Genomic DNA, 10,198 nt, shown 5'->3' with positions numbered 1-10,198 from the left:
ATGCTTGATACGTCTCCAACATATCTATAATTTTTTATTGTTCCATGCTATTATATTATCCGTTTTGGATGTTTATGGGCTTTACTATACACTTTTATATTATTTTTGAGACTAACCTATTGACCAGAGGCCCAGCCCATATTGTTGTTTTTTGCCTATTTTAGTGTTTCGAAGAGAAGGAATATCAAACGAAGTCCAAACGGAATGAAACCTTTGGGAGAGTTATTTTTGGAATGGAAGCAATCCAGGGGACTTGGAGTGGAAGTAAGGGAAGCTTCAAGGTGGCCACGAGGTAGGGAGGCGCGCCCTACCCCTCCTAGGCATGCCCCCCACCCCTCGTGGGCCCCTCGTGGCTCCCCTGACTGACTTCTTTAGGCTATATATGTCCATATACCCTAAAAACATTGGGGAGCACAATAGATCAGGAGTTCCACTGCCGCAAGCCTCTGTAGCCACCAAAAACCAATCGGGACCCTGTTCCAGCACCCTGTCGGAGGGGGGATCCCTCACCGGTGGCCATCTTCATCATCCTGGCGCTCTCCATGACGAGGAGGGAGTAGTTCACCCTCGGGGCTGAGGGTATGTACCGGTAGCTATGTGTTTGATCTCTCTCTCTCCCTCTCTCTCTCTCTCACTCTCTCTCTCTCTCTCTCTCTCTCTCTCTCTCTCTCTCGTGTTCTTGAGGTTGTACGATCTTGATGTATCGTGAGCTTTGCTATTATAGTTGGATCTTATGATGTTTCTCCCCCTCTACTCTCTTGTAATGGATTGAGTTTTCCCTTTGAAGTTATCTTATCGGATTGAGTCTTTAAGGATTTGAGAACACTTGATGTATGTCTTGCTGTGCTTATCTGTGGTGACAATGGGATCTTCACGTAATCTACTTGATGTATGTTTTGGTGATCAACTTGCGGGTTCAGTGAACTTATGCATAGGGGTTGGCACATGTTTTCGTCTTGAATCTTCGATAGAAACTTTGGGGCACTCTTTGAAGTACTTTGTGTTGGTTGAATAGATGAATCTGAGATTGTGTGATGCATATCGTATAATCATGCCCACGGATACTTGAGGTGACATTGGAGTATCTAGGTGACATTAGGGTTCTGGTTGATTTGTGTCTTAAGGTGTTATTCTAGTATGAACTCTATGATAGATCGAACGGAAAGAATAGCTTCGTGTTATTTTACTATGGACTCTTGAATAGATCGATCAGAAAGGATAACTTTGAGGTGGTTTCGTACCCTACAATAATTTGTTTGTTTGTTCTCTGCTATTAGTGACTTTGGAGTGACTCTTTGTTGCATGTTGAGGGATAGTTATATGATCCAGTTATGTTATTATTGTTGAGAGAACTTGCACTAGTGAAAGTATGAACCCTAGGCCTTGTTTCCTAGCATTGCAATACCATTTACGCTCACTTTTATCGCTTGCTACCTTGCTGTTTTTATATTTTCAGATTACAAAAACCTATATCTACCATCCATATTGCACTTGTATCACCATCTCTTCGCCGAACTAGTGCACCTATACAATTTACCATTGTATTGGGTGTGTTGGGGACACAAGAGACTCTTTGTTATTTGGTTGCAGGGTTATTTGAGAGAGACCATCTTCATCCTACGCCTCCCACGGATTGATAAACCTTAGGTCATCCACTTGAGGGAAATTTGCTACTGTCCTACAAACCTCTGCACTTGGAGGCCCAACAACGTCTACAAGAAGAAGGTTGTGTAGTAGACATCAGAGCGGTACTACCACCCAGTGAGCGGCAGTATGTACCACCACTGGCCAGACGGTACTACCGCGATGATGTGCGGTGCTACCGCGCCGACGGGGCCACGAGGGGGTTAAGGACGGGCAGGGGGTTCCAACTCCCCCATACCCATTATTTCCTTCTCCTCTCGTGTCTCTCTCTCTCCTCTCAAGGAACGGCGCCGGAGGACCTCGCCGGATCTCCGTCTCTGGCCACTCTCCTCCCATTCCGACCGGTGGGATCGCGCCCCCCCCCCCTCTCCCTCGTGCCATGGAACCCGGTATTGCTCCTAGTTCTTCTCTCCATGCTTCTCCTTTTTGATTCTAGGTTTGGGGGCCATATGAGTTGGTTTCATTGATTTTTGGCTAAATCATTGCTTGAGTTGATGGTTGGAGAGTGCTTGTGCGGTAGCAATGTTATTTGGTAGTATACAACATGGTAGTTTTGATCTATGGTAGTACCAATCTGAAATTACGGTTGTTCAAATCCGCTGCTTTTGAGGAATCCTCCTCGTGCGGTACTACCGCACCACCTGGAGTGGTAGTACCGCGGTAGGTGCGGTAGTAAAATTTTACTACCGCATGACCTGCGGTACTACCGCTCAAACTAAAATTGCCCTATTTTGTCCTACCAATTCTCACTTCTATGTGGTTCTCTTGTTTGCCTTGGTCTTTGCAATGACTTCTATCGCTCTTCTCTTGTGTTTGTGTTGTGTGTCATAGGTGGTGGCTCCAATTCCGGTTCTAGACGCTCGAATCCCTCTCATGATACGAGTTCCAAGCGCCTTCGCAATCAAGATGCACCTGGGGGGTCCAAAGCTCCGTAACACAACTTCAAGAGGACCGCAACCAAGTTCAAGGAGCCCGCTGTCTGTCTGGATGGGATGCCTCAAGCGGAGTTTCAGATTCGCCAGAAGATCAACCCCTATGTCCACCCTAGGGTACATGTCAATGACAATGACTTATTCTGGACCAAGCAACAGACTCCCATCTTCCTAGATGTGATCAAGGCAAAGAAGAATATCTATGTACCTGTTCAGTGGATTGACATGGATCATCTTAGGAAGGACCAGGCATATTTTGGTGAACCTCTAGACATGGTGGAGCAGATTCACATCGAGGAAATCATCTCCTTTCATCTAGACTATGATCATGAGATTGTGGGTCAGATCTTTGCTTTCGTCCACTTCCACACTGATGTGGGGCGGAGAATGACTTGGATGAACAATGGTGAGAGGATGACTGCTACCTGGAAGGAGTTCATGGGTCTTTTGCACATTCATGATGAGGGCTTGAGAATCCAGTTGGTTTGCGCCTGCACGAAAACCCAAATGTTGACCCCAAGGAGAAGCTACTGCCATACCTTGTTGAGAAGGTGCCTGCCACTGGCAAGGTATCTAATGTGCTAACCCATTTCTTGATGTCATGCACAGAATCTTTTGCAACACTCTCTTTCCTCGTATGGGAAACAAGGACCCGGTGCATTCCTATCTGGTGGATATGCTTCACCTTTGTGATAAAGGGCGGATTCGCATTCTTGGACAGCTTGATGTTTCCCATGCCATGTGGAGTGAGCTTTAGTTGGCTGTGTTTCATCTTAAGGTCCCCATCTATGGACCTTACTTGTTCTACTTGATCCGGGAGAAGTGGGCGGAGACCTTTCCAGGTGTGGATTCTCAGGCTCCCAACTGGACCCGTCATGAGCCCATTCGGCTGCGTCACAAGGACAAGTGGGCTAACAGTACCACTAAGCCTGCTGCCGCCAACATGGATGTTGATGAGGATGAGTTTGAGGATGAGGACAGTCTCGAGATGTATGAGCCTTCCTCTGTTGAGCCATCTTGGGCCACGTAGCTCAAGGACAGGATGAAGACTCTGTTTTGCATCCAGGCTAAGGGGCAGTATCTGACACATGTTGCTTGGAAGGAGAGTCATCAGCGTGACAAGCTGATTCTGAGGAAACTTGGCGGAACCATCTCGAGTGGGTCTGGGAAGAACATTACACCTGAAGCTGCTTGGATGAAGAAGAAGAAGAACTTTCAGTGGGTTGATTCTGATGAGGAGTCTCTTCCTGCCGCATCAGAGGAGGAGTTCGATGGATGATCTCTCTGCAGTGGGATCTACCACCTGTGTCTTAGGTGTCCTCTCTGCCTCTTTGGTGTCTCGGTACCAAAAGGGGAGAGAGAGTAGGTTTGCGAATGATTTCGTTGAACCTTCATTTTTTTTCTTTGGTTGGTTTTGTTTCTATGTGAGACCAGGAGACTTATTCTATCATATGGTGTGAGACATGCTATCACTCTTATCTCATTATTGTCTAGTGTGTTAAGTAGCTTGTGAGTCTATTTGTTATGTGCCCTTATCTTCATGCTCACATGCTATGCCTTGCTTCCATGCTTAGTGTTATTTAGTTTGTTGCAAGGAATGCCTCGTCTATAAAATTTGGGGGGGGGTGTTGATCCTAGTTTGTGTGCTTTGCAGTCCAAAGCATATCCAAAGAATGCACACATCTATGGGGAGCGTGTCTATATTTTATAGACTTTGGGTTTGCATATGTTCATTACATATCCTTATGTGCAAATCTCGTATTGTCATCAATCCACCAAAAAGGGAGAGATTTTAAGGGCATATTTCTCCTACGTGATTTTGGCGATTGATGACAATATATTTACAGACTAATCATGTGCATTGAGCATTTCAGATATCTCATGTCTAGGCACAAGACGATTCGGTGCCCCTCGGAGTCTATCGAAGACGGTTTCTTTCTAAGTTTCTTTTCGATGGATTTGAGTCATATGAAAGCCATCCTATTAAGAGGGGGTCCGCTTCGGAAAGCTTAGGGTGGAATCAACACATACACATCTGTTCTATTGCACCACCTATCCTTCGCTTCATTGGAGCTCTAGTTCGTTTTCCATGTATGTGCATATTGAAGGCAGCAAGGTGCCAACGATAGTACTGCTGTCACCAGCACCTGTTGCGTGCGCCTACGGTAGTAGTTGCAGATATAGTTTTTCACTACCGCCCTCGGGCGGTAGTACAACAAAACTGCGTCCGGTACTATCGTGCCGGATTTCTGCACAGTCTCTGCTTCAGCGGAGGTAGACACATAAGTAATTTTTTACTTCCGTGTACCTCCTGTGGCTGTTGTAAACTACCCTGCGGTACTACTGAAAGGACCTGCGGTAGTACCGCTCTGGCGGTTCTACTGCACGTTGCCTCGTGCAGTAGTTCTCTTCTGGTCACTACCGTGCGTGTGGTAGTACCGCGACGTGGTGCGGTAGTACCGCAATGCATGGGTTGTGCGTGGGGGTAACGAGTGGATTCTTTCCCCCACTATATAAAAGGGGTCTTCTTCCCCAAGATCATCTCTTCTTTTCCCCCCAAGCTCCATTGTTGCTCCGAATCCCATTTTCGCCCGATCTCTCTCCCTAGCCAATCAAACTTGTTGATTTTCTAGGATTGGTTGAGAAGGCCCGGATCTACACTTTCACCAAGAGAAATTTGATTTCCCCCACTAATCCCTTGCAGATCTGGTTATTCTTGGGTGTTTGAGCACCCTAGACGGTTGGGTCACCTCGAAGCAACATTCCGTGGTGGTGAAGCTCTGTGGTATCATTTGGAGCCTCCAATCAAGTTGTGGAGATTTCCCCAACCTTGTTTGTAAACGTTCAATCGTCGCCTTCAGGGGCACCACTAGTGGAATCACGGCATCTCGCATTGTGTGAGGAGTGAGGAGAATACGGTGGCCCTAGTGGCTTCTTGGGGAGCATTGTGCCTCCACACTACTCCAATGGAGACGTACTTCCCCCAAAGGGAAGGAACTTCAGTAACACATCCTCATCTCCACCGGCTCCACTTGTGGTTATCTCTTCCCTTTACTTTGCGCAAGCTATTGTTGTGTTGTATCTCTTGCTTGCACTTGTTGTTGTTGTTGTTTGCATCATATAGGTTGCTCACCTAGTTGCACATCTACACAACCTATTTGTTGCTAAACCTAATTTGATAAGAAAAGCTAAAAATTGGTAGTTGTCTATTCACCCCCCCCCCTGTAGTCAATCATATCGATCCTTTCAGACACGGTGCCGCGGTTACCGTCCATCATAGTCGCAAGGCACAATGTGTGTGATTAGTGTAAGTGTTAGCTCTTAATCATATCCGGCATATGCAACCAAACACCCATGGACTTGCGTGAGCCGAGCCAGTGCAGGCAACCAAACGCTATGCCAAAATGTTCCTCTAATGCGAAATACCTAGATGCGACCAACTAAACAATGTGCAGATGTCGATTTTTTGCCCGTTTTCCTTCAACCAGGCTCCGTTGAGACAGACTGAGCTAGCCAGGCCCCCGACTCATACGGCAACCAAACATGTCCTTGGTGGATGTTGTGCTAGAGATCTCTAAAAGCAACTCCAATGCGGCAACCCAAATCATTCGCCTGTGTCCGTTTGGGTCGGCGCGGACAAAAGTGAAGGCCCAACGCGCCGACTTAAATCCAAAACGCGTCCGTGCGGACACATTCCCAGCCCAAAATTGCGCTTGAAATGCGTCGGCGCGGACGTGAAGCGGATGCGGCACGCGCCCCCTTGGTGTCTGATGCAGTCCCACTTGGAGGCCACCCAACTACCGCCCGCCGTCTAATTTATGACGACCACCGACACCGAGCCCACTAGTCAGCCAGTGGAGGCGTCCTTTTTTAACCCACGCGTGCAGGGGGCGGCCTTATCCACTTCCGTCCACATCTGCCCCTTCCCCACCACCCTCTTCCTGCTTCCTCGTCCGCGACAACTCAAAACCCTAGCCATAGGGTTCTTCAGTGGCAAGGGCAAGGGCACCCCCGGCGCCTCATCCTCCCATGCTCCTCCTCCTCCTCCTCCGTCGTCGGTGCCTTCCTGCTCATCAGGTTGGCAGCGTCTGCACATCCTGATGCACCAAGCGCAGTGGCACTGGCAGTTCAGGCAGCCGTTGTCGTACCTGGACGTCACATTGCCACAGCACTGGCACCTCGATCCATAGCGGATCCCGGTGCCGCAGACACAGCAGGCGCACGACGAGGAGGTGCGCAGGCGGCAGGCGCAACTCACGCTGCCGCAGCGGCGCATGCCTGAGTACGCCACAGACTCTCCCAATTGGGAGGTCTGGTTTGCCCTCGAACACGAGGAGCAACCGCGGCTGGGCATGCGCCGCCGGCGCCTTCCCGCTCATCGGGTCGGCAGCGTCTGCACATCCCGGTGCACCAAGCGCAGTGGCACTGGGAGTTCAGGCAGCCGCTGTCGTACCCGAACGTCACGCTGCCACAGCACTGGCACCTCGATCCATAGCGGATCCCGGTGCCAGCGGTGCCGTGGACACAGCGGGCGCACGACGAGGAGGTGCGCAGGCGGCGGGCGCAACTCACCCCGGCGCAGCGACGCATGCCCGAGTACGCCATAGACTCTCCCAATTGGGAGGTCTGGTTTGCCCTCGAGCACGAGGAGCAACGGTGGCTGGGCATGCGGCACCACCACGTCAACCCCGACCTCCCCCCGTCGTCCAGCTAGAGGAGGAGGAAGCCGTAGCGGCCTACCAGGTGGCGCTGGCGGAGGCCTTCGCTAACTCCATCAAGGAGGAGCGCCGGAAGGCCGAAGTGGCAGCAGTGGAGGAGGTCGCGTACCAGTCGGAGATGGCGGAGGCCATGGCCCTCTCCGCAGCAGGGGACTGGATGGTGCCGCCGCCGCGGCTAACCCTAACGACGCCTGCGCTCGAGCCGGCCGAGAGGTATGTCTGGACCTGCCAGCTGCAAGAGTTCGTCAGCCCCCTCCCCCATTCGGCTTGGTGCCACGACGGCGCAGGAGGCCATGTACCTCGAGCATTGGCGACAGAGCCGGCTGGCGGAGGAGCGCGCAGACGTCGAGCAGAGCATGCTGAGGGAGCGAGAGGAAGAGGAGGAGCGCGCCCGCGTCGCTGCATTGCCTCCGACGCAGCAGACGCTGGAGGAGGCAGCCTAGCGGCCTATCAAGCCGCCTTCGGTTGGGCCAGCCCTCCTCCCGTCTTTATCGACCTCACTGGCGGCGATGACAACGGCGAGGGCAAGGGTAAGGGCGGCGATGACGCTGGAAGAGCATGTCTAGGGATGCGTGCGGACGCTAATTTTTTATTTTTGTTTTTATGAATGTTTAATTAAGTGAAAGTGGACTTCGGCCGGCGGTTGACCGGCAAATTATTGTAAATTAACTTTTTGTTTTTGTTATCTATGTCATGTGTGGTTCATTTTTTTTTCAGGCGTAAATTTGGGTCCGTCTCTTGTCGGACACTTAGCCGATCCAAACGAATAAAGGGACAAACCGCGCGCCGCGTTGGAGGTGCTCTAACTGCAGCTTTGGGTCGCCGCCCGAGCACCTACCCTGTCCGCATCCCCGCTTTCCCCATCGGCCTGGCTCCAAGCCGCTGTCTTCCTCTCGCCGGACCTCGCTTGGTCTCGCAGGTGCCACTCCCCCCTCCGCTCTGCAGCTTCAGCGGTGAGGGGGCGTGTCAGGGACGACCTTGAAGAAGAAGAAGAACGCGGGCGGGGGCAGGAATCACTGGAAGAGTTCTCTGTGAGGGTCTTCCGCCGCTCGGAGTGGTGAGTCCTCGGTCTTCAGTCAAATTTCCCCCAAAGATTTGAAGTTCGGAACAGATTTTTTTTTCCTCTTCTGTTATGTGCCCAACTCTTTTTTTTTGCGGGGTGTTATGTGCCCAACTCAATTGTTCTTTGTTTTGTAATTTTGTATCAATGTACTGATTAAACGTTTGAAGCTGTCATGTTAAATTATCCAAAAAAAAATTAAGATATGTCCATCTTTCCAAGTTACTTAATCCTAATTCCTAGTACTCCTTCTATACTTTGTCCTAGTTTCATTTCTGCTATTCCCTAAAAAAAAAGGTTTCATTTCTGCTGCATTTCATAGTAAATCTGCATCCATAAACATAATGCATACTCATAGCCATATAGATAGATGTTAAGTTGGTATTTAGCATGCTCTTCTTCACTTCTTTGCAAAAAGAGGGAGATATATATAACCCAGCAGCACCGATATGCAGGCTGGTGCCTATGATGAATCTGCTAGTTTTTTTGTTTTGTTTTTTTTTTTGAAAAATTACAACACTACCTAGAGAAGCCATTTTACACAATTTCTCTTAGAGTATAAAGTCTATTCGTATTGTAATCTATCTCTATTAGTCTAGTCTTGGAGCTCAAGCTTTGTAATCTATATAAACAGCCCTTGAGGCCCCAATCAATACAACAATTACTTCTCCAATATCTCAATCTATCATGGTATCTGACGCCTAGGTTTTCCGCACCTGGTATGGCTCCGCCACCCGCGTCGCCGCCCCGGTCGATTCGGCCCCTCTTCTCCATGGCCGAGTTCCGCGCCGCCGGCGCCCCATCCCCTACCTCTTCCTCTACAACTACCCAAACACCTCCCCCCCCCCAAACCCGTCATCCACCGCTCCCGCGCCACCAGCTCCGTCGTCATGGCCTCCTCAGCATGATCCTTGGACTGGCCTCGTCCAGGCTTGGTCGATGCCTTGGTCGGCCCCCTCGCCGTATGGTGCCCCTCCTGCGTACACGGGCACATGGAGCCCCGGTCTTCGTCCAGCCACCGGCTCTCCGGGACTCCTTGGACCCAGGCCGCCGGCGCACGTCTACACCGCCACTCCCACTCCGCCTACCAGCACGCCAGGACCGCCGTCGCCCTCCAACACCATTGCCGGTCTTCTACGGCAACATGCAGGCCCCAATCGCATACTACCCATCCGCTATCCCCTACGTCAACATGCAAGCTCCTGGCCCCTCTGCTCCTCCCCAACAGCCGGCTTGGGACCAAGCCGCCTTCATCAACGCCATGAACAATTTTGTCCTCAACGACGCAGGTACGGATTGGATTTTCGATTCTGGTGCATCAATGCATATGTCTTCAAATATGAATTTATTGTCAGCTTGTTTTCCTTCTGTTTTTTCCACTATCACCATTGGCGATGGCTCCACCATCCCTGTTTCATGCACCGGTCACTCTTACATCCCTTCCTCTCATGCCAATTTTCTTCTCCGCAATATTCTTGTGGTTCCTTCCATCATCAAAAATCTTATTTCTATTAGACAATTTTGCATTGACAACAAAGTTATCCTGGCCTTTGACCCTTTTGGTTTGTCTGTGAAGAATCTGACAACGGGGGCGGTCCTCGCTCGGTACAATAGCACGGGCGATCTTTATCCTCTTCATGGCGCGCCCACATCCACCCCTCGTGCCATGCTCGCATCCGTTGATCTATGGCATCGTCGCCTCGGTCATCCCAGCAAAAACACTTTGACGTCTTTACTCCAAGAATTTTGTATCCCTAGTTCTAGCAGTCCCCATAACCCCTCTCTCTGTAATGCATGTCAATGTGGCAAACATGTTAGATTACCTTTTGGAACCTCTACTACCA

The sequence above is a fragment of the Triticum aestivum genome, chromosome 5B, assembly GCF_018294505.1.
Source record: "Triticum aestivum cultivar Chinese Spring chromosome 5B, IWGSC CS RefSeq v2.1, whole genome shotgun sequence".
Lineage (NCBI taxonomy): Eukaryota > Viridiplantae > Streptophyta > Magnoliopsida > Poales > Poaceae > Triticum > Triticum aestivum.
The sequence above is the reverse complement of the archived record's forward strand: the minus strand, read 5'-3'. Positions refer to the sequence as shown.